We start from the raw sequence: 25,171 nt of genomic DNA on the forward strand, positions 1-25,171 counted from the left end.
GAGCCGCTGTGCTGGAGTCTTCCACTCGTAACCTCTCTGCTCATTGCAGGCTGTCTTATCACATTCACAGTGGGAGAATGCCATTTCCAAACTGCAATTCTGACTCTGATCTTCATGTAAAAGAATGTTCTTCAGGCGTCCCACTGAATCTACTGTAAAACATCAGTCAGGCATACATAACATGGACTCAGAGACCTTCCTAATGAGTGATGGTGTGAAATATATTAAGAATAAAAGGACCCTTCATTTTTAAACACTAGAGATTTAAAACTGCATTGTACTTTAATGCCATCACCAGCTTTTCTCTTTCTGATATCTGCTGTTAAGCAAATTTAGGTTTTTTTAAGTTAAAAACTGAAATACCCTGATGGCTATAATCTCATCTGTTGGAAGGACACTGAGCAAACTCTTCCGTGGTATGTGGTCAATATACCATCAATTTGGCCTTTTCAGTTCCGTGTGAAGGAATTGTTGAACATTGTGTGGGTTTTTTGTAACTTAGTATTCCCCCACAACGTTCTTGATGTAGTAACAATTGTAATTATGTTCTAGTTTAATTGTGCAAACTAATTTTTTAAAAAATAATTTTAGGGAGAGTAAGTTTGGACATTTTGGATATTGTTTTAAATGATAATCATTGGCAGGTTCTGAACTCTTTTCTCTGCTTTATGAACTGAGATTATGGCAAGTGTGCTCATTTCAAAAACTAAAAATGGACTTGCCATTATTACCTTAAAAAGCTGAGCTTTAAAGTCAGGCGAAATAAAAAATATTATTTAAAATGAACTCTTTAACTGTTTTGTATTTTTTAGATTGAAAATATAAGAATTTGGATGTGATCCTTAAGGGGAATTATTTAAAATTTTATTTTGTAAAGATTTCATGTTAGACTTTATAAATCAGAATTAGAAAGTATGTAGGTCAATAAGAAATTAAGTTGGAACATGTACAAAATCTGATTATGCTATTTTATTATGCCATTATATAATAACTGATCTATATTAAAACCTATAAATGGGATTTATACCAACAGGTTGAATCACACAATGTTACAGATCTTTTATTATTCCACCTGCTCTTTTGGTATGAAATTCAATTAAGACATGATTCTAAGGCTTCAGCAGAGCTTAGAAAAATCCAGTAGTAGATTTTCTACTCTTTTAGCAGTTATATTCACAAACTACATATATGTATCTAATTACAATTTAATAAGCCTTTCACCCAAGAGAGAATTCTGATCTCTGAAAAGCTTTTACCCTTGCCCTACTTATAATGTCACTATCAAGTTCTTTGTTCTGAAGGTTTATTTTTTTTAAATATACAATTATATGTTATTTTCCTGCATATTACAATTATGCAGTTTTCTTTACATGAATATTGCTTTCTGGAGGGAATGCTCTTTGAATTATTAGGGAAAAAATAACTATTGTTTCTATAGAAATAGGAATACTCTTTATGAGCAATGGATTGTAAAATGAGGCACATTCAACATGAATCTGAGTCTTTATTGTTCACACTACATGAAGGGTAATTTTACAAAAATAAGGCCAAGAAAAATGAAATATGGGATTTCATAGTTTAAGTCAAACATTTTATACTGCCAATAATTCAACATTGTGTAGCCTCTGTGGTTTGTGTGTGTGCATGTGTGTGTATATGTGTGTGTGTGTGTGTGTGTGTGTGTGTGCGTGTGCGCGCGCGCGCGCGCGCAGTGCTATGATTTGTCTGGGCAAATTTGAGAGAGACAAAGAATTCCACTGGAATCTGGTTGTAAATGATGATATTGTATAAAGAACATTCGAGGTCTTAGGTGCTTCTGTTCCGGGCATATCTCACTTCCCCCCATCTCCCATCTGCCACTTGTCTTCACTTTGTCTCCAGATTTCCTTTCCTCCTTCTCTTTTGTCCTTTTATTTTCCCTACTTCTTTCTCTAACCTTAAATTGCTCCGTGCATAATCATAAAGGGTTCCATTTATCATTATTCCTTTTTAAAGTTTATCTCCAAAACAATTATCATTTATTAAGTGATAATTCATACTCGAGGCCGTTCATAACTGTCAATCAAGGCTCTCATATCGCTATCCTGAGTCCATGTCCTCTCCAGCACAAAACTTGGACGCTAAATGTTGATTCCAGCAATGAAAAGCCACGTGCAGTGCTCCCACCTTCTTGTGAAACGGCCTGGCAGGATCTGAACTCTTTGGATCTAGCCCACTGGGATATTAGGTCATGTTCATGAATGTACACACACATCCATGAGTGTAGAAACGCATGGGCGTGGGAAGGCTTGAGCATAACTCAAAGGACAACAGAGAAGGAGAAGCCGCAGCTGAGGAGGAGGAGACAATTATCGGACTAAACTCCGAAAGGAATGCTTGAGAAGGATGTGGAGCACAAGGGCAAGATTAGCCTTGGGAATGAAATGGAGTACTCTTCCTTTGAAACAGAAGAGGAGGAATGAACCCACAAAGATAAGGTAAATAGAAAGGGAGTTGAAAGAAACCCTGTTAGATGGCATCTATTTCTTGATGAAACAGTGCAAAGTCAGGGGTGGGACTTCAGTCTTGAGAACAACAGGAAAAGTCATCTGACTCAAATGCGTGCTGTATTAGTCAGGGTTCTGCAGAGAAACAGAACCAATAGGATGTGTATATAGAGAGAGAGAGATTTATTTTAAGGTATTGGCTCACATGATGGTGGAAGCTGGCAAGTCCAAAATCTGCAGGGTGGGCTGACAAGCTGTAGACCCAGGAATAGCTGATGTTGCAGTTCAAGTCTGAGGCTGTCTTCTGGCAGAATTCCTTCTTGCTTGGGGGAGGTCAGTCTTTGTTCTGTTAAGGCTTTAAATTGATTAGGTGAGACCCACCTACATTATGGAGGGCAACTGGGCTTTACTCCAAGTCCACCAATTTAAATGTAAATCTCATCCACAAAAAAATGTCCTCACAGAAACATCCAGAATAATGTTTGACCAAATATTTGGGCACTGTGGCCCAGCCAAGTTGGCACATAAAATTAACCATCACACATATGTTCCCTTAGCCGCCTGACTGACTTCAAGTTCTTCAAGAATCAGTTCTCCCATCTTCTCCTCAGGAAGCCTTCCCATAAACCCATCCTCAAGTGGAAATTTGCTTCCCTAAACTACATTCCCAGACTGCCCTTCTCTAATGCCCCCCATTAGAATCTCAGTCCCTGAGGATGGGCATTTTTGTTCACATGTGTATCTCCAGCACCTAAAATGTCCCCAGCTATATCACAGGCACTCAACAAAAAGTTGAGGAGTGAATGAGGGAATGAACTGCATTTAATTTCTGTCTGTCAGTTTTACTACACTGTGAACTCCTTGAAAGCAGGGACAGTCTTAATTACCTTTTTATCCCCAACACCTAGCACAAATGAAGAGCTCTGTAGATGCTTACTGAAGGAATAAATGGATAAGTGACTTACCAGATGCCTACTGTGTCGTTTTGCTGATCCCTGATTACTTCGATTTCATTCCAAATGTTAAAAAAAATATTGTGAAGCATTTACATGGATTTGCAATGCTTTGTGTGTGGAGAAATTACAGCAACTAGAATTATAAATCAGAAAATTACGGTGGTAGGAATCAGACATGAGCAGTTGTTAAAGTCCTGCAGGTGATCCCAGGGGGTAGGAATCCCTGTACTAGATACGGTTAAATTGGTGGGGGGGGGGATGTTAAGGAAGGCTAGAAACATTGAGTATCTCTGTGGAAGGCAGGGCCATATGGGGCCACCAGGAAGGAGGCTTGAGCAGGCTCCAGAGGAGGGGTTAAGGATACCCACAGAGGAGAGAGAAGTACTGAAAAGAAAGTTATGGGTGTTTTGTAAATACTCTGAGTATTTACCACATACCAGGCAGCACACTAAATGCCTTACGTGTATTGCCCCTCGTCTTCATAACAGCCTTGCAAAGTACACTATGTTATGTTCTTTTTACAGATGAGGACATTGAGGTTTATGTAGTTTAATTAAGTTCCTCAATACCCCACATCAAGTGAACAGAACAGTAAAATTTCAAGCCTATGATTGTCTGGCTGTAAAGTTTATGTTCTTTCCACTATTCTACCAGTTCTCAACCCTAATTGCACAGCAGAAATACCCAAATTTATGCCCCACTTAAGATCTATTATATCAGAATCTCTAGGTAAGAGGCTCAGGCATCAGTATTTTACTTTAAATCCCAGTAGTGTTTCTAAAATGCTGCCAGGGTTGAAAACCACCACCGTAAACATCGTAGATCCTTTTCCATTTTGCCAACTCGCACACTGGGCTCCCAGGTGCTCTCATCCGGGAAAAGAGACTTGACTCAATCAATTTATGAATGGTCTGCCTTAAATTCAATAAGGGAGCCCGAATGGTCACGCATTTGCTGGGTGATTCGAGGTGCTCTTAATAGGTGCCTGCTTTGATGTTAACGAGAGTTGTATTCCGTTGTTACTTTGAGTTAATAAAACGGATGACACCATGCCTGGCCTCTGACTCTCCACCAAGAATCCTGCTCAGTGCCACTCACGTTGTGGGTTTTATAAGACAGCTGATGCTTTATACATCCTCGCTCATTCCAAAAATAGTTAGGTAATACTGGGACACACACACACACCCCACCACCACACCACAAATGAGACAGGGCATGGTAAATGTCATGAAGCAATTATTGAGTTTAATATCAGATTTCTTCTATTAATTTTGGGAACACAGAACTCTTTTTTCTTTGTATTGTAAAAACTTGCAGCTAAATGTCCATGGTCACTAACTTCAAATGCAAAATAATATATTTGTGCAAGCCCCTGAAATTATATCAAAATTCATGTATTTTGATGCATTATATATATGTAAACTGATAGTTTAATCCCAATCCCAATAAAATAGATTAGAGGGGAAACCATAAAAATAGATAATATAGAGTAGAAATTCTCTACCCTCGCTGCACATTAGACTCTAGAAGGACTTTTTGAACAAACAGATGCTCAGAACCCACCCCCAGATTGATTAGATTGATTCACTCGGTCCATTTTGGGCCCGGTCATTGTTATTTTAAAAGCTCCATAGGTGATTCAAAGCTGCTGTTTTTCTTACCTTCCCCAGGCCTTCCACTGTTGTACAAGATGAGTGTTAAATGAGAATATTCTGATTCACATATTTACTGTCAATGATGGTAATGATGATGATGATGATGATAGTAACTCTAATTGAATTTGCTGTGTGCTGAGCAACTTTTCCTTTTCACATACGGTAACTCAGTACTCACGACAGCTATTTTATGACAGCAACATTATTAACATCTTTTTGCAGATGAGAAACAGGTGTAGAGAGATTAAGTAACTCACTGCAGGACTTGGCAGAGGTAGAATGTGAATCCAGAGTCTGGCTCCAGTGCCCTGTACTCTTATAGCCTCAAGTGAGGTTATGAAATAAACTAGATCATGTTGCCCCAGCTCTCCCATTAGGTTCTCTTTTCCTCTTGATTTTTGCAGGGTCTAACCTGGGCACAGGCTCACCAATCCCACTATTAGGTGATAAGGAACTGAGATTCCTCCCCACCACCGTCTAACTCCCAGGCCCATAGTATTTGCCTTGCACTGGAACAGCACCAAGTCTTCAAGATGCAAGGAAGTGCTGCGAAGCGGTTAATCTGTTTTGGAAAAGGAAACCTTTATTTCTCAATACAATGGAAAGAATTTAAGGCTTTGGAATCAGACAGATATAAGACCAAATTTATGTACCTTTATTTATTAATCCTAGGGCCCAGGACATGTAATTTAATCTGACACTCAGTTTCTTAATCCATTAAATGGAAATATAGTAGTCCCCTCTTATCCCCAGGGAATACATTCCAACACCCCAGTGGATGCCTAGAACCTTGGATAGTACCGAACCTTATATACACCATGTTTTCTCCTGTATGTACATACCTATGATAAAGTTTAATTTATAAATTAGGCACAGTAAGAGTTTAACAACTATTATTAATAACTAATAATAAAATAGAACAATTATAACAATATAATAAAAGTTACCATAAATCTTAGCAACCTCAGCATACGATTTTTTTTCTTATTAATTCAAGAACTGTCACCTTTTCACTTAAAGGAAGTACTTTATGGCTTCTCTTTCGCGTGTCTGAATTGCCAGCTTCACTACTCTTGCACTCTGGGGCCATTATTAAGTAAAATAAGGGCGACTTGAACACAAGCACTGCATGCAATATCGAGACAGTCGATCTGATAACTGAGACGTCTACTAAGAGACTAATGGGTGCTAGTGTATACAGTGTGGATACACTGGACAAAGCAATGATTCGTGTCACAGGCAGGATGGTGCGAGATTTCACCATGATACTCAGAATGAAGGCAATTTAAATCTTATGAATTGTTTATCTCTGGAATTTCTCATTTAACATTTTTGGACCCAGGTTGACTGCTGGTAACTGAAACCGCAGAAAGAAAACCATGGATCAGAAGGGACTACTGTACTAATTCCTAAATCATAGGATTTTAAAGGGTTAAGTGGAATAACATATATAACAGTCTTTGGCACATAGTAGGCACCCTGCCCCCATTCCATATACCAACGAGCTTTGCACCTAGCAACTTTTGTTCAGCTTCTACATTTCTGCTTTTCTTTATTGCTTTAACCTCTGTGTTTAAAGGCTGTATGAGGTAGCCAGAGTTGTGTATGAAATAGGCCTGCCAGGTAAGTAGAGAGCTACCTACGTGACTTTAGGGCCCTAAAAAAAATTAGGAACAAAAATGCCTCTTAAAACCTTATAACCACCACCCCTCTGCTACCAACCTATCCAAATGCCTAAAATCCCCACCTTCAGATCTTACCTGAGGAACTGTTGGAAGAGACTGCATTTGTCTAAATAAGGCCTGTGTCACTTTATTTTGTTTACACTTGGCTACATGGTAGCACACCAGTATGCGATTACCATTAATGTGCATAATGAGAAGGCCTGGGTAAAGGGCAGATTCTTTTTTTGTGTGTGTGTGAGGAAGATTAGCCCTGAGCTAATATCCATTGCCAATCCTCCTCTGTTTGCTGAGGAAGATTGGCCCTGCGCTAACATCCATGCTTTATATGTGGGATGCCTGCTACAGCATGGCTTGACAAGCAGTGCGTAGGTAAGCAGCCAGGATCTGAACCTGCCAACCCTGGGCCGCCGTAGTGGAGCGTGCGAACTTAACCACTATGGCACTGGGCCAGCCTCTCATTTTTTTTTTTTAACAAATAAAATCTTAGTTGACCACACTTAAACTATAGTTTAAACTATAGGGGAAAAGAAGGGTTTTGGCAAACAAAATAGCCTTTAAAGTTTCAAATGTGTCTAATTGCTGTATTGTTCATGAAAAGTGCCTGTTTTTTTTTAAAGTTATAGTGGTTTGGTTAACCAAGTCATAACATGATACTTTTACTACGTAAAGAGCACAGTAAAATGGAAATCATTCTTTTCTATAGGTATGCGACTTTTCAGGGGGCAAGGCTGAAACTTCTATCTGCTGTGGAGCATTTCTCCTCTATCTCTAAACTCATTCTTCCCTGTACGGTTAATTTCCTGTGAGATTTATTTCATTTTCTTGATACATTTTAGTCGTTAGTTTCTTGTCAAGCTTTTGAATCTCACTTGCAATCTTTGCATTTTCTGATTCTAAAGATGCACAATTGCTTTGAAGAGTTTTAATATAATATGTAAGCTCTTTTATCTTCTCCAGCTAATTTACTACATATTTGATTAATTTTTTCAAAGGTTTGTAAGGAAGCATTTGCTTGATGACATACATGTGTCTTCAGGGCTTCTCATCTAAGTCGTCTCCAATTTCTTACCCTTTTATTATATCCAATTCCTGGTGACCGGGATCTATGTCATCTTCAAGGATAGCAAACTAATCTGTCATCTTCAACAAGCATTCAGTCGGATTCTGGATTTGATGACCCCTGTCATGTAAAGAGAAACATACCTTTGAGTTTTCAACCTTTTTTTTTTTCCCTGTTCATTGAGTTCACTCACTTTCTTTCCATCCTTTACCTTCATTTGAAAGTAGTTTTAAACTTTCCTAAAGATTGGGATTTTATCAAAACTTTTCTTCCATACTGTCTATAGTTGTGTTTTACTCTTCTGACGTAAATTTAAGATTACTTTGGCTTAATTGGAATTAGAAGGATTCCAATTTATCCTTCAGTGACTGTATTGTATCCCTCTTGTAATGTCAACCATCACCTCATCTTGTTCTGGATATTTAGATTTCTTTTCCCCATTTTTTTTCTAGCAAGTCTGTTTTAACCTCAATAAAAAGTAGGACCAATTCCATTTTAAAGTATCTGCCTCCATACTCCACATATCAAATAACTTTGTTTCAAGTCTGGCCTCCAACAAAGAGGTTTCCAGTGCTTCATAGTCTTTCTTAAAATGCTAGAGCCTGTCATAAATTTTAACTTTTTATTCATCTAGGACAGAAAACATTATGTCAAGTTCTTTATCCCTATGCTTATAAAGCAAGCTTTTAGCTATGTGAAACCCACAAATAGCTGCCCATACCACCATCTCCCAGGGAAAATCTGAGTCCTGGCCCTGGACTCACACCTGCAGGTGTAGCACTCACAGTATTGCACATTGTCTCCAGGGTAAGCCTGTAGTGAAACTATGTGCCTGTTAGTGTGGCCCCTGTGGCACAAGTGGCCGCCATAGAGCCACAGGTTGTCAGGATCCTATTGGCCACAACAGACTACAGAGAACCAAGAACATTCTGATCAGAACACAAGTCAGCAATTGGCAATCAAAACAAAGCAGCAGGGAGGGGGTCAAGGATGTGGACACGTTTCCTCTCACTCTTGTCCCATCATGGAACAGAAGAAAAGTAGTCATATTTGTATTACCACAAGAGAAAATGGGTGAGGCTGTTTATGACTCACTCACCTGGAAGCCACAGGGGATGAACAATCCGTGTCTTGTCATAACTGTGAACCTTCCAAGTTTTCTAGCTGTCAGGAAACTCTGCTGCCCATGTCACATGCTAAGGCTCTTTCTTCTCTGTATCAGACTTTTAGGCTACAGTCCAACAGATGCATCCTGCCCTGAGAGGTCTCCCCAGTTCACAGCCCCCCCGTAGTTTATTGTTGGTCAGTAGTAGTGTGTGTATGTGTGTGTGTGTTGTGATAAAGAGCCTTAAAAGAGCTTTTGCTTGCCTTTAAAGAATGATTGTAGATTTGTCTTTTCTCCCTTTAATTCTGTCAATTTTTGCTTCATGTATTTTGAAGCTCTGTTTTTAGTTGTATGTTTTCTTGATGGATTGATCCTTTTATTACTATGAAATGTCCCTCAATCTCTGATAATACAATTTGTCTTGGAGCCTAATGTGTCCAATGTGTTTTAATATAGGCACACGAACATTTTTATGGTATATCTTTTTGTACTCTTTTACTTTCAACCAATCTGTGTGTTTTATTTAAAGCATGTATTTTTTTTTAAAAAGCATATAGTTTGATTGTGCTTTTATATTCAGTTTGATAATGGAGTGTTTATTTCATTTACATTTAATGTAATGTTTGCTATCAATAGGTTTAAGTCTACCATCTTGTTATTTTTTTGTTTGTTTGTCTTATCTGTTCTTTGTTTTTGTGTTCCTTACTTCTTTGCCTTCCTTTGAGTTAATTAAATATTTACTATTCCATTTTATCTCCTCCTTGATTTTTTTTACTATACCTCAGTGGAATTTTTTTTTTTTCAGTAGTGTCTTGAGATTACACAATATGCATCTTATGCATCTTTAATTTATTATTGTCTACCTTCAAATAATATTGCTAAAATAACAGTCTTAAGAACCTTACAAAAGTATAATTCTGTTTTACTTACTTGCTGTCCTCTGTTTTATTTTTGTCACATATTTTATTTATTCATAAGTAATAAACACAAATTATATTATTATTTTTGCTTTAAATAGTCATTAGTTTTTATTTTATGTAGATAGATAGATGACAATTTTTTAAAAGGTTTTTGATACTTACTCAGATATTTATTCATTTATCCATTCTAGTGCTTTTCATTCATTTGTGTAGATCCAGGCTTCCATTAGGAGTAATTTCCCTTCACCTTGAAAAACTTCCTTTCTCATCTCTTATACTACCTATCTGCTAGAAATGAATTCTCTCAACTTTTTCCTGTCGTATTTCACCCTCATATCGAAAGATATTTTTGCTGAACAGAGAAGTCTATGTTAACAGGTGCTTTCCTTTAGCACTTCGCAGATGTTGGATTGTCTTATAGCATCCAACGTTTTAGATGAAAAATCAGACATTAGTCACAAAGTTGTTGATGTCTTTTTTCTCTGGAAGCTTTTAAGATTTTGTCTTTGTTTTTTAGCAGTTTAATTGTAAAATGCCTCAGTGTGGTGGTATTGTTATTGGTTGTTTTGTTTGTTTGTTGTTACATTTATCTTGCTTGGGTTTCATGTAGCTTATTTCATACGTGGATTGGAATTCTTTAGTTTTGGAAAATACTCACCTGTGATCTCTTCAAATATTTCTTCTGCCCCATTCTCTCTCTCATATCCCTCTGGGGCTCCAATTACACATATGTTAGACCATTGGCTGTTGTGTTACAACCACAGATTTTCTGTTCTATTTTTTTACTCTTTTTTTTTCTCTTGTGTTTTAATTTGGATGATTTCATTGACCTGTCTTAAATTTTACTGATCCTTTCTTCTGCTAGGTTCAGTCTACTATTCAGCCTACTGAATGAATCCTATATTTATGGTACTGTAATTTTCATTTTTATCATTTCCATTTCATTCTTTCTTATTGTACCCATATCTCTGCTGAAATTCCCCAACCATTAATGCATGCTTCCCACTTTTTCAGTTATATTTTTTAGCATATTTATCATAGCTTTTTTTTTTAATCTGTGTCTGCTAATCCAACATCTAGGCCATCTATGGGTCTGCTTCTATTGCTTATTTTTTATTTTCATTAGAGGGTCACATTTTTCTGCTTCTTTATGTGTTCTATAATTATTTATTGTATATCAGCCTTTGTGGGTAAAAGCATAGTAGTAAATAATACTTACCCCCAGAAAAGGTCTCACTACTTCCTCTATCAGGTTGCTAATGTATGTGCGTGGCATGGGGGCAGTGAGGAAGACTGAATCAATCTAATATGTACTAGATCTGAACTCAGGCTTTGCTACAGCTTTAGTTAAATTTAGTTCACCATTGGCTTTATATGTATTGAGGGAGGAAATAGGACTTTCCCTTTAGCTAGACTGAGTTTGGCAATGCTCCAGAGATGTCTTCATGCCTAGCCTAGCAGCCAACATTTCTGAGCCACAGGACATCTCTCCCTCATTTTTACTCCAGCACCCAACTGCTCAGGCCTAAAGACATCTCTCTGCACCATGTTACCCTGACCCCCAGCCATTGGAAGGCTGCTGCAGTGAGTGGAGTGAAGACTTCGTGTAGCTTGAGGGGATCTTTGTCAGCTCTTCTGCCCTGCCCTAGACTGTCTCAACTACTCTCAGACACTCAGTCAAAGCCTTCAGGAAAGAGTTGGCAGGCAGGCACAGACTCTATCTGTAATTGGGGTGCCTCAGGATTCTAATCTATGATACCAAGTCACTTGCAGCTGTTGAAAGTTTGTTAACAGTTGGGCTGGTTGTCTTTACACTCCCCTCTTCCCCCCACCCCATGTGGTAAGGGTGCTCCTCCTCTCCCCATGTTCCTAAGAGTGATCAAAGCTATAGAATTCTTCTCTCCAAGGAAGGGTTAATCCCATTTTGGAAATGAATTTATCTAGGTTTCTTTGGGTCTTCAGCTCTTTGTGGGTTATTTCATACTCAGTGCATCCACCTCCTCACAAACAGCCATCCTTTAGCCACCCCCAAGTCTTTGAGGTGTGCATACCAGAGGCAGGTCCACTTTGGGATGGCAGACCTGGAAGCAGTCTCAGGGGCTTTTGGGCAGGGAACTCCAGGGTCCCAAGTACCCAGAACATGCTGTAGAAGAGGGTCACTGGTTCTTCTTCTAACTCATAGCTTTGTGGAGGAAGACACAGGTAGAAGAGGACTAGAGCATCAAGGCCCTCTGAAGTGTGAAGCCCAAGGCAGGGGCTTGCCCTCCTCTCTTGCCTAGGTCTAAGGGCAGTACGGATGATAACATATATTTTGGAGATAGGTAGAAAAACTTCATAGAGAGGGGGCAAATGCAGAAGGAAAATAAAGGATGACCTTTGATTCTTTGCTCATGGCCAGCTCTTACAGCTGTAGAAATAATAGAATGTATATATCTCCTCTCCAAGAGTAGAAGGTAGCTTCAATATTGATGGGATACCCTCAAAGAAATAAGGTACAGTATATCTTCTAGAAAGTTAATGTCTTCAGATTGGCATATTATAAGGAGCAGAACTAGTGCATAAAATGATTCAAGTGAAGCTTGCCTCAAATAACAAAATACACAAATTGGCCCATATGAGAATGACTATGACAAATTAAAAGAGAAATGACTTCACCATCAGATTTTACGTTACCTTCCAACCAAAAGCAAGCACAAAATGACTGCCAAGATAATTAAGATAATTTACTTGTCTTGACTGGTTTATGGTTTAATTGATAGTTTAGGCAGAACTTCAGGTACAAAAGAAATTTATTTTCATTTTTTAAGATACATAGTTTTTGCATTTTTTTGCAAAAACATAATTTTTCCAGTTTATTTATAATTATACATGTTCCTATATTTAATTCCACAGATTTTTGTTGAAAGTTTAAATATAAGGGACCACAATCAACTTCAGAATAAGAAGATAACTTCATTTTAATTAAATGTTGTACTTCACTGTGTCTGATGTAGATAATTGTATACTTTGCTGATATTTAGCTTTCATTTTAGCATTGGATACACTTGTGGAGAGAGATGAAATATTATGTTGCCTCCCTACATACACACACAAATGCTGAATTTGTTGGGATCATTTTGGAGAGAGGCTGGAGAATTTGTTCCCTTTTTAAAGCAGTGCCGAGGAGTGAAGGCAGAGAATTATAATTAAAATGGTGGATGGAACACATACTTAATTCCACATTTTCCCTCCCAAAGCAACCCTGTACTGACAGTAAAGAAAAAATACTCACTCGAATAAAGAAAATGGGAAAGCATAGAATAGAGAGAGCTATTGACATATTTTTTGGAAAATGGAAAGGGAATGTATGATTGCTACTTGATTTAGCTGAGCAGAGATGTGGAAACCCAGGTGCCTGCAGAGGAGATTTCAGAAAGATGCAGATGGAGATTCCCCAGAGGACCCTGGAAAACCTCAAGGACTGGAGGCGAAAGAGACTGTTGAAGCTGTTGGAGGCAAAAGAGCCGTGGAGCTAAAAACAGGACTTGGTTGAAAGTCTCAAAAAGAACAGTTGGACTCTCAAATCCCCTCCTTAACCCTGTGCAGCCTGGCAACTACCCCTCCCTCACCCTGCAGAAGACATGGGTGGAGGGCATTATTCTCTGGAATGACATCATTAGAGAGGCTACAAACCCAGCAGTATTGGAAACAGTGGCAGGTAGGGGTAAGGTGTAATACTGAAATCTGGTAGATTAAGTGGAAATCTGCATGCTGAATAGTAATAAACTCCCCTCCCTTTCAAGCCTTCTTACCCAGCTTTGCTCCCAGGACACTGGCAACCAGACTTGTCCCTCCTAGATAGAACATTGGAGGGGGGCTTCTCTGGAAGACTTGACTATCCAAGCAGGGAGAAATCTAGTTACGCTTGAACTAGAAGGCTTTCAGTGAAGGCTCAGTTTTGTCTAATCGCCTATGGTAATGTTGTAATGCCCATAATACATTGCATGAGCAGATAGCTAAGGAATACCAGATGTGACAGAAAGTCTCTAACACAAAAGAGACCAAAACAAACAAACATACGAGAAATTGAAGGAAACAAAGACTGCAGGGAAGAGATGAAAGATTAAAAAAACACACAAAATATATATTCTCTTAGATATTAGAAAAGAAATTGTGTCCATGAAACAAAACATGGTGTTATGAAAAAGAAACAATTAGAGACAAATAGAATTCTTAGAAATTAAACATATGTTAGCAGAAATAAAATATTCAACAGAAGAGAAATGAAGAATTATTCCAGACAGGAGGTGACAGAAAGAAGACGAATAGAAGAGAAAAGATAATAAAATTAGAGGATCAGTCTGAGGGGTCCAACAAACAACTAAAATGAATTTGTTTCAGAATGAAAGAAAAGAGGAAATAGAGCTCAGATATTGCTAAAAGAAATATAATAAAATTTTCCCAGAATTGGAAGATATGAGTAAAAGTCCATTGAGTTTCAAACACAATCAATGGGGGGGATAGGGGAACCACACCAAAGTATACTGTCATGAGCTATTAGAACCCCAGAGATAAAGAAGAAATAATAAATGGATCAGGGAACAGAATGACTTCTCAATAACAACACTACAGACTAAAAGATAGTGAGAAATTCCTTGGAATTTCTGAGGGAAAAGTATTTCTAAACAATGAATTCTGTATCTAGCCAAGCTAACAATTAATGGAAGAAGAGAATAAAGATATTTTCAAGCATTCAAGTCCTTCAAAAATTTATTTGTCCCAAGCATCTTTCTCAGGAAGATACTGGAGTATGTGCTCCCCCCACCTACCCACGGGGGAGTCCATCAGGAAGGAGGAGAACAAAGAATTCAGGCAACAGGACCCAACACCACAGAGAAGCAAAGGGCAGCCCCAGGATGACAGCTCAGTAGACTAATGCCGCAAAAAGAAGGAGGCTGAAAAAAACAACTGATGTGTTTGTCTATATTAAGAGGAATGTTACATATCTATTGGAGAGTTTGAAAAAGTCTAATGATGGGCAGATAGAAAATTAAGCAAACAAAAATATGACACAGCTATCAATGTCAGGAAAAAGAAAACTGTGTAAAAGAAAGGAAATGGAATCATAAATGCCATGTGATTTACATGTGAACAATATATACATAGCCAAAATAATGTAAACACTGATTAGTGCTTCACCTAAAATTGTTGTGTAATTATATTGTGACTATTAGGGAAGGAAAGTGTGTATGCATGTGTACGTGTGTGTGTGTGTGTGTGTCTGTGTGTGTATGTAAATGAGAAAGAGGGAGGGAGGAAGGGAGAGACAGAGTGAGAGTATACATACTGGAAGAAGTGTGTTTAAGAACTAAATCCTTATCTTCCATAGTAGGAGGCCAATAGATAACATCAACATTTGAAAAATCAAAAAATAGGTGTATGAGAGTATATTTAGGAATATGGAGTGATTGTCATAATTAACACTTAATAGTTGATGGTGGTTGCATCTGGGATTCAAGAGTGGGAGGGGTGGGGTTGGGATGGGACACTCTTTTAAACTCTATCATTCTATATGGCTTTTAAAAATATGTGCATGATTTTTTTTTATATAAGGGTTACATTTTTTTAAAAAACTGAATGCAATGAGTACTAGAGCTCAGTGGATTTCAAGCTGTGCTTCCCAGATTCCTGGAGGTTTCCACAGGGTCTGCCTTCTCGAAGAAGGATCTGGGTAGGAGGGGGCACAGGCCTCACACCTGAGTTTCTGCTAAAGGAGCAATGCCTTGTCATTGTTAAGTTTCAGAGAACTGTTTCCTTTGAACAAATGGTTCCAGAGCAAAACACCACCACCAACTAACAAGTTCGAAAAGCACTGATTAGCCATGTGGTCAGCTGGAAAAAAACTGCTCCCAAACGTTTAAGCTGAATATAATAACTACCAGGCTCCATCTAGTTTATCACCTGTCATTTTCTTTTAGCACACAAAACAGAATTGTCCTACTTTTAACTCTTGATAAATCTCAAGAAACTTGGAGTAGAACCAGTTTGTTTGGGTTTCAAATATAGATTAGACATATGATCATGAAAATTTGCACAGGTTTGAAGCGATGACATTAAATACATTTTCCTTTTGCTCCGAAACCAAATTGCACCCTCACTTCTTAAGAGGCATCAGGTATAGCATATGCTGCCAGAGTTCAAATAAGTGGTACAATAGGGGGTATCTCTCTGTTTCTAGGGTGACACTGGACATTCTATGATGGGTATGTTTATGATTGTGTTCTAATCAGGGTTATTTTGGTCCTGTGAAAGAAAAATCCCCCTACCCCAGCTTAAAGGAAAACATACAAATAAAAATCTTTATTTTTAATACTGAGGATGATCCATATCTTTTATAAATGTGGAGTATTGATTATTTCCTGGGCTATAGAGCCTCTCCAAAACAAAACATCCTTAACTTGGTGAATTTAATTTAGGAAAAAATCAAGTGCTAAAACAGATACTCCTGAGAAAGCTATTCCCTCAGTCAACCAACATCTCTCTCTCTCTTCCCCTCCCACCTCCAGCGACATACACACATTTGAAGAGTTGTATCTCTTCTGTGAGCTTCCATTATTTCTCAATCTAAAATAACTAAAAGTTTCTTTGAAAAATAACTACATATAATTTTATATAAAGTATATCTAAAATATAATTTACATATGGTACAGATTTATTCATTTTATATATTTTAGGTATTCTTATTTTACATGCGTTATGTCATGTGAGGTTGAAAACAACTCTTTGAAATATGTATTATTATTCTCATTACAGAGATGAGGAAATAGTGGCCCTTGGAGTTTGACCTGTTCCAGTTGCATGGCTAATGGAGTAAAGGCAAAAAGAATTTTATATTTTCGGAGTATCAATTTACTTGAGCCAAACACCTCTTAATAAAAAGGCCAATCTTTATCAAGAGCATACATATAACATGAAAAATTCCAGATTACATATATATAGGATGACCAACTTGTCCTGGTTTACCTGGAACTTTCTTGGGTTTAGTACTGAAAATCCTGCATCCCGGGAAATCTCTCAGTTCCAGTCAAACTGGGATGGTTGGTCACTTTACATATAGTGTGCAGCCCGAGAAACTAACAGAGACCCATCGTGGGAACTGAGAGAAATACAGGAAACGAAATGCAAGTTGAGGAAAGTGTATTTAGACAAGGGTGAATATCATTTCTTATCCATATCAAAGAAAACCAATTTTAGCAACCACACAACATGACAAAACAACACTAACTTTTCAAAAATGTTTATATAACCAAATATATCTATAGATTTAAAGTCCATGTCAATATCACGATGTGTCCAGTAGACACACAACTTTAGGGGGCTGGCCCGGTGGCATAGTGGTTAAGCTCACGTGCTCTGCTTCAGCAGCCTGGGGTTCTGAGGTTCGAATCCCGGGTGTGGACCAACACACTGCTCATCAAGCCATGCTGCAGTGGCATCCCACATACAAAATAGAGGAAGATGGGCACAGATGTTAGCTCAGGGACAATCTTCCTCAGTAAAAAGAGGAGGATTGGCAATAGATGTTAGCTCAGGGCCAATCTTCCTCACAAAAAAAAAAGAAAAAAGACACACAAATTTGACACTACCAGATCTTGAAAAGTAAAGACCTATCTTAGGTGTTTCGTGGGAAGAAATCACAAAAAACACAGCCAAAAGTCCTAGGCCCATATGTCCTAGACCTCCCCTTTAGACCTTGCCCTCCTTAAAGTAGCTGATCCTCAATTTGGCTTACAGTCTGGTCCCCACTTCTCGTGTGCCAGATTCTGTTCCCCTCTCTCTTCCCTTGTTCTCACTGGTTCCTTTAAGATCACTCCTTTCTGTGGGTGTTTCCCTCCATGTCCTTTCTTAAAATCAACATAATCCCCCTTACGCTTCTTCTGTGTCTGTTTGCACATTGGAGACCCTGTCCATTCCCCTTTCACTCTCCTCCCAACAATCCACTGCCATACAGCAGACCCAGAGGAGAGAAACGGAAATGCCTCTTCAAAGACAAGGAGGAGAGTGAGGGAATGAGAAAAGGCTGCAATTATTCTTGTTTGAATACTTTTGGGGTGTGTGTGTGTGTTTGTGTAGCCAGACATACTTTTGATAGGGTTCCTTCTAGCCTTTATGTTAACTTCTAGTGCCCACAGATGTTCTAATATAGTTTAAATCATGGCACATGTACATTTATATGCTATGATTTTTAGCCTAACCATTAGCCCATGTCTTTGTTGTCATCACAACTATCATTGTTCCCAGTTATTCTTTTTTTTTTTTTTGAGGAAGATTGGCCCTGCACTAACATCTGTTGCCAATCTTCCTCTTTTTTTTTTTTTCTTTTTTCTCCCCAAAGCTCAGTACATGGTTGTATATCATAGTTGTAGAGCTGTAGCTCTTCTATATGGGTAGCTGCCTCAGCACGGCTTGATGAGCGGTGAGTGGGTCTGCGCCTAGGATCCGAATTGGCGAACCCCAGGCCACCAAAGCAGAACGTGCGAACTTAACCACTGCACCATGGAGCCAGCCCCTCATTGTTCCCAGTTATTTTTTACCAAATATGATCTTATAATTAGTATATTTATACATATGGCCCTTTCCATAATTAGGGCTATTTTCATACCATTGGCATTCAAAATGGGTGCCCATTTCATCCAATTTTTAAATTGATTGGCATTTAATAAGATTATACATAGCATTCTGCTGTTTTGAATCCCATCCGTATCTGTTGTTAAAGCCCCTGTTTTCTAATGTTGTTTATGTATAGTTTTTCTACTTTTTCTTAGGTAGTGTCTATTTTAATTACTTTTCAAACAATTACTACTTGGATTTATTAAGTTTTTCCTTACAAAGAAAACAACTATTCATCTTGCCCCCCACCAAAAAAAACTTCATTTTTTTATAAATCATGTCTTTGTTTATTCAGACTGCTATAACAATATACCGTAGACTGGGTGGCTTATGAACAACAGAAATTTATTTCTCACAGTCTGAAGGCTGGAAGTCCAAGATCAAGATGCCAACAGATTCTGTATCTGGTGAAGGCCACTTCCTCGTTCATAGAGGGTCACCTTTTTGCTGTGTCTTCACATGGTGGAAGGGACAAAGGAGGTCTCTTCTATAAGGGCACTAATGACATTCATGAGGGCTCCACCCTCATGACCTAATCACCTCCCAAAGGCCCCACCTCTTAATACCATCACTTTGGAGATTGAGTTTCAACATATGGATTTTAGGGAAACACAAATATGGAATCTATAGCAAATAGTATATAGTTTTAGAAAATAAATGATGACAAAAAAAATTCATCACCCTGAGAATACCACCTATGCCAGTCTCTGAAGGATGCCAGAGAGGAAAAAATAACAGGGACCATTTGCTTATCAATGACCAGATTCTTCATACACATGGATGCCTCACAGATAAGCTAAGACCTGAGTTTGAACACGTTGTTCACCCCTGCAAGGAGCCTGCTACCAGCCATCCATAGAATGTGCTAATACAGTCTATTTCTGGAGAACGGAGCAGAGATTAAGTGCTTGTTCATGATAAATCAAGGGTATTTGATTTGCCTGTTACATGCCCAGTTTTCTTTGGAAGCAAGCCCTGGGAGCTATTTTTCTGATCAAATCCTAACTCTCGTGTTAGTGCTTTTGAAGGAGAAAAATAACATTTACTCATGATAAAAACTAAGTTCTAACCATTATAAATCTTATCAATTGCCTCATGGAGGTTGAGGGAAAAAAAAGAAGAAAAAAAATTCCCATTGTACTCACTCAACCTTGAGTTTGGACTAATGCTACCACTACTGTTGCAAATTGTTCTGGAATTTCCATGATCAGCACAGATGAAAATGTAAGTGGAGATAAAGTTGGGAACCTAAGGAGATATTTGATTAATGAATGTTGCTCTATAAGGAATGACCAGTAACAATTCAATAAAGAAAATTGTTATAGTTTACTTGTTAATATGAAATATTAGAAAGACCTAGCATTTCCTTTTTTCTCTATTTTTATTAGAAGCCAGCAAGGTCAGCAGAAATGATCTTAGCATTATTTGCCATGTTGGTATTTAGAGTCAATCACACACACAGGCACAAAATATATGATTTTTTTTTTTTTTTTTGGTTTCGGTAAAGATGTTCAGTACCCAACATCCCTGGCATATAATCTTTTGGTTAATGGCTTGAAAAGACATATAATTTTTCTGCAAAAATCATTAAGATAAATGCAAAATATACTTATCTAAAATGTGAGCCAACATATAACCATTTTCCATAGGTTAAAATATACACTTTTACACAAGTAGTTCTTTAGTTTTAACAAACACTTCTTGAATGTCAGTTACATGCCAGTGTTCACTGAAAGAGACAACATAAGTGAATGGTGTGGCTGAATGCAAGCCAGATGGCCTGCCGCCAGCTCTGTCCACTCTTCTTAGTTCACATGTGTTTTGACACCGTCCATTAGCCTTGGGGAGGAGTGTTTTGATAGAGGGAAGAAGAAACACAGGAACAGGGAGATGTGCTCTCTGGTGAGTGGTTCTTTCTATTTATTTCTGACATCATTTGGATGCCCCTCTCTATCAGCATTGCATATAGCTTGAAATTTCCTTGAGATAATCAACGTTGGGAATGAGAATAAGGAAAGTTTCTTCCTCCTCTACCTCTTTCTTTTAATCTTTTTTTTCTTTTAAGGACATCTAGTAACAGGTTAAGGAGTGAGCAAGCTGGTAGGATGCCAGTCTATATGGAGCATCAAAATATCACTGAAATAGAGCCTAGTGGTTAAGTTCGGCAGACTGCACTTGGGCAGCCTGGGTTCAGTTCCCGGGTGCGGACCTACACCACTTGTCAGCAGGCATGCTGTGGTGGCGACCCAGATACAAAGTGGAGGAAGATTGGCACAGATGTTAGCTCAGAGCAAATCTTCCTCAGCAAAAAAATAAATAAATAAAAATTTTTAAAAATCACTGAAATAAATTAGTAATATGATGCTAGTTAATCAAATTTTCACTTATAGTTTCTTAAAATGGTCTCATTCAGATGTGGTAAAAGACCACCTAGAACAGAAAATTTATAACCAACCAACCACAAACAAAAGGGAAGTTTTCTTTTCGGAGTCAACCTTTTGCAGTAGAATATTTTTGAGATGTCTGTACAAGTTGCAAGGAGCAGCTGTGGCCACAGCACTACCCTGATCCTAGCCAGCTGACAGTTGCCTGGAGTTGGCAGCCACAGCCAGATGAAATTTGGAAAGCCCAAAATGCCTGGGGTTGTGATTTGCCTGATGGCTGAAATTATAAATCCTTTATCAGGCCCTTCGAGAAGTTGTCTGATCCTTAAAATTGCACGTAATAAATTCACTATTTTGAACATGGAGAAGTGAATTATTTTCAGCAGCAGTAGATCTTTTGGCCCCAGGGACCACTAAATAAATATTAAACACAGGTTTATTAGCAGTGATTTGAAGGGACTCTACATTATTAATCCTTGTCAGACCCTAGTTGAGGAAATGTACTTTTTTCCTCATTTCTATTCACTCAATTTTTCTCTATTCAGATGTGTGTGTGTATTGTATACAATAGACAGTTCTTTCCCAGTCTTCACCAAAGTTTGCAAGACAGTCTTGGAAAAGAAGACTTGACAGGGAGATGGAAGTGTTTTCCGCACCCTCTCTTCCTGCTGTCTGCAATATAAAATATAGGGCAATTCAAATCAGTTTTTCCACAATTCCTGGGGGCAAGGTTTTCTCTCACAAAAAAGCCACAGATTGAACAGCTGCCCTCCAGAATACTGTCAAGCAGGCAGCATGACTGTTTCTTCCTCTAATGGATCCCAACTTACTTACTAATAAGGAAACTCAACTTTAACAAAAGATTTGCCATTTCACCTTTTTACTGCATTCATAGCCATTTGGGGTAAAATTATACATGAATATTAAAACTTAAATGCTATGCGACAACAAAAATATTTGTAATGCCCAAAGTATTTTTTCCATTCTCCTCAACGTTAAGAAAAAAATCCAGGAAACTTACTTGTTTGTATTATGTATACCTGGGAAGTTTTTCATGCTGAGTAACAGAACAAAACTTGAGCTGCCTTGCTTTCTGCTTCCAGGAATGCCAATCAGAGAACGTTCTTTTTCAGACAGCCAAGTTTGGAAGTCAGTTGGTTTCTGGCTGGAAGCAGGGGGAGGGATGGCAGTGGGGGAAACACAGTGAGTCCTCCGGCTGATCTTTAGCTTCCAAGTGTTTCCGTAGTAACCATCAATGAAAGCAGCTCCTTTTACCCAGGCAGAGACAGGTAAAAAGACAGCTGAGTAAATCAGCATTAGATGTAACAGCGGAAGCTCAGTCAAAGGGAGGAGGGGGGAGGAGGGAGGGCATTTGAAAGCCTGCCATTGGTCAGTTTACCAAAGGCATCTGCCAGTGGGACTTCAATGGAATGTGAAACCAAATCATTTTCAAGTTAAAGATAGACACAGTTTACACCAGGATCCAGAAGCTGGATTTTAAACTCATCTCTCTCCCTGGAATTTCAGAGAGTTCTATTATGACCTCTGTTGTAATTAACAATTTGGTTAAAGTTTGTTCCTTAAGTGCCTGTGCTGAGAATTCATATATGTTCGGGATGTACTGGAATTAACAGGATTTAAGAGATCATGGTGTACATACTCTAGGGTAAGTGAAAAGATTGGTTTTAAGGCGCATCGCTTCTCTGTGAAGGCTAAAGTTGAATTTTTCTTTTTATTTGTGTGAATGAAAAAGTGATAACGTAGATTTTTCAGTGTTGTAACTTTCGTACCTTTCTTGAGATATTTGGCATTTTACAATATATGCAGAAGAAAGAAATAGAGTATTTCAGCTTAATTTTGAAATTTACCTTGCACATCTGTAACTTCAGTTTTGCTTTATCCTTACTAACTTTTGCTCTATTAATTCCTCCTTAAACACCCTGCGTTTATTGAATTACAATGTCAGTAGTTATATGTCACAACACCGACTGAATGTTACTGTGTCCATGATGCCATTGCATGCAACTGTATTATTGTGAGATGGGGTTATTTCTCTTGCTTGGCACTATGGCACTTCCTAATTTAAAAAATGAACAAAAATAAATAAATAAAAGAAGGGAAAAAAAGGTGGCCTAAAGGTGGTATAAAGTGCATAAGGAACCTTTAGAAGATATTCTGTTTTTTTAAAAACAAGTGAGAAAAAATAGGCTATTTTCCATTGAAAAGAACAATTTATTAATAGAAGTTATTTTTTGGTGTCGCCTCATTAATTCCAAGCAGGTCCTCCTCCTCCAAAAAAAACAGCGAGTTTGCGAAGTGATTGGAGTGTTCTGGTTATACTGAGCATGAGCGTGGAGGAGGGAGAGGGAGAGTTGTCTGATCTGCTATTGCCACGCTGTGTTTTAAGGATTTCAAAATGTTTTTCTTTAAAAGAAAGAATGACAAACTTTAGTTCTCTTCATGTTTTGACCATGTATAGGTTTTGTTTCTCGTTTTGTCAAATGACCTCTGGGCTCTGCTCTTAGAGACAGCTTTTCCAAACTTGCACAGCATTCCTTCTGAATAAATACTGTCCATAATAGTCACAGAGCACATGGTGTGAATTGGAAATTCTACTTTATATGGGGAAAATAAAGCTGCTGACGTTCTTATTACGGAGTGTGGGACTGAACAGTTGTTAAATGTGACTGGCCCGTGTTTGCTCTGTCAAATAGACCGGATTCTAACGAACTACGTTGGCTGAACTAGGTACAAACAATGAATGACTTAATATGGATCTTGCACTCAACTTTGATAAGAATAAATAATATACTGTTACTCTTCTAAGATGAAAAATAAGCATTATATTGATAGAATCAGTTGATTTTACAACTCGTGGATAATCTAGCAAGACGGAACAAAATGTGAAGTTGGCAGAGCTCAGTTTTGATGCCCCCATCCCTCCTTATTCTGCCCATTTTCCCTCTTTCCCTTCAGTCCTCCCTCTTCCTCTGGACCCGCAGTGAATATTGCTGCTCAGTACTCTCCTTTTGTTTCAGTCAAGACCTATCTTCAAGAATGAATCTGACTGTAGAGTGTTTAGTCAATGCACAAAGTCCATCCGGAATGTTTGCATTTCTCTATAAATATCTAACCTCCAAACAGTTTAGGCAATTTTGTTAAATCACATCACGGTTAACCTTCCCTAATACTTATAATTAACCCATTCAGTTGTAAAATTTACAGTTAATTTTCATTTCTCCACAAGTGGATGGTACCTTTGTAAATTTTCCCCGGTGACATCGATGCCTCTTCTTGTTTCACCCAGCTGTGTCCTGAACTGTTGACAATAGGAGTGAGCCTGGCAGAAATTGTAGGTTTTGCCAAGAAATTTGTGAGTGCGTGCACGTGTGTGCTCACCACACACATACACACACAAACACTTACAAATTTCAAATTCTAAAATGTAAGAATTTTAAACTCTGTGGTCAAATAGTGTTGACAGGAAAAGGGGAAGATGCATATTTCTCTGCTACTATTATGTCACTCATAGTTTCTAGTACCCTGCTGAAATTGTCAAGCTTGGGTTTTATTTCTTCAACTATAAGTGTAGTTGTTTTATAATATATATCTGCTAATTCTAATATCTCAAGTGTTACTGGATTTCTTTCTATCATTATTTTTCCTGCCAGTTCTCACTCGTAGTGTCTTATTTTCTTGGTTGCTTGGATATCTTGGGCAATCTGCTGAAAATGTATTTTAAAAATTACTTGAAAGAATAAGTTGAGACCTAGCGGTGATGATATTTTCCTCCAGAGAGGACTTTGGTTTGCTTCTGCCGGGCACCGGGGGCAACTCAGACCGGAAACACCTTAGTCAAAGTGCACCGTCTAACGTTCCCTGAATCACCCCTGTGCAAGGAGCAAGGCTGCAAATCTGTGTAAGGAATGGTTTATTTGGGGTTCACTCCTATCTTGAAGGAAGATGTGGCCTTTTTAGATCCCAAGTTAAAGTCGGGTTAGTTTATTAAAGCCCTCACCTGAAGACCATGGGCACTGAGGGTCCCATGAAACCCATAAGGCTGCCCAAGGTGCAGCTGGGGTCTCAAGTATATTGTTCCTGATACACATGTGCCCAAGAGCAAAAGCTTTCAAAGATGAGCTTCCCTCTCTAAGTTCGGGTCTTCTTCTAAATTTCCATGTGTGAAGTCTTCACCATCTTATTAGCTCTTTGCTGTTTTTATGTTTTAAGTATTTTTAGTTACCTCAGTGGGAGTGTTGGTCCAAATTATC

At 38.3% G+C, this 25,171-nt stretch overlaps 1 protein-coding gene across 10 annotated transcripts in view; it reads left to right on the top strand.

Annotated features, from left to right (window-relative positions):
- Window positions 1-25,171, top strand: part of DTNA (dystrobrevin alpha) — a 353,310-nt gene that overhangs the window by 76,353 nt on the left and 251,786 nt on the right. The window contains exon 1 of one of the 10 annotated variants that reach the window (XM_087439120.1): window positions 22,372-22,566. The exons of the other annotated variants lie outside the window; for them this stretch is intronic. The gene's annotated coding sequence lies outside the window, so the exon portion shown is untranslated. Of the gene's footprint in view, window positions 1-22,371; window positions 22,567-25,171 lie in introns of those variants that run through there. 10 annotated transcript variants of the gene reach the window in all.

The sequence above is a fragment of the Ceratotherium simum genome, chromosome 14 (assembly GCF_057802395.1).
Source record: "Ceratotherium simum simum isolate JZ-2026a chromosome 14, ASM5780239v1, whole genome shotgun sequence".
NCBI classification, from domain to species: domain Eukaryota; kingdom Metazoa; phylum Chordata; class Mammalia; order Perissodactyla; family Rhinocerotidae; genus Ceratotherium; species Ceratotherium simum.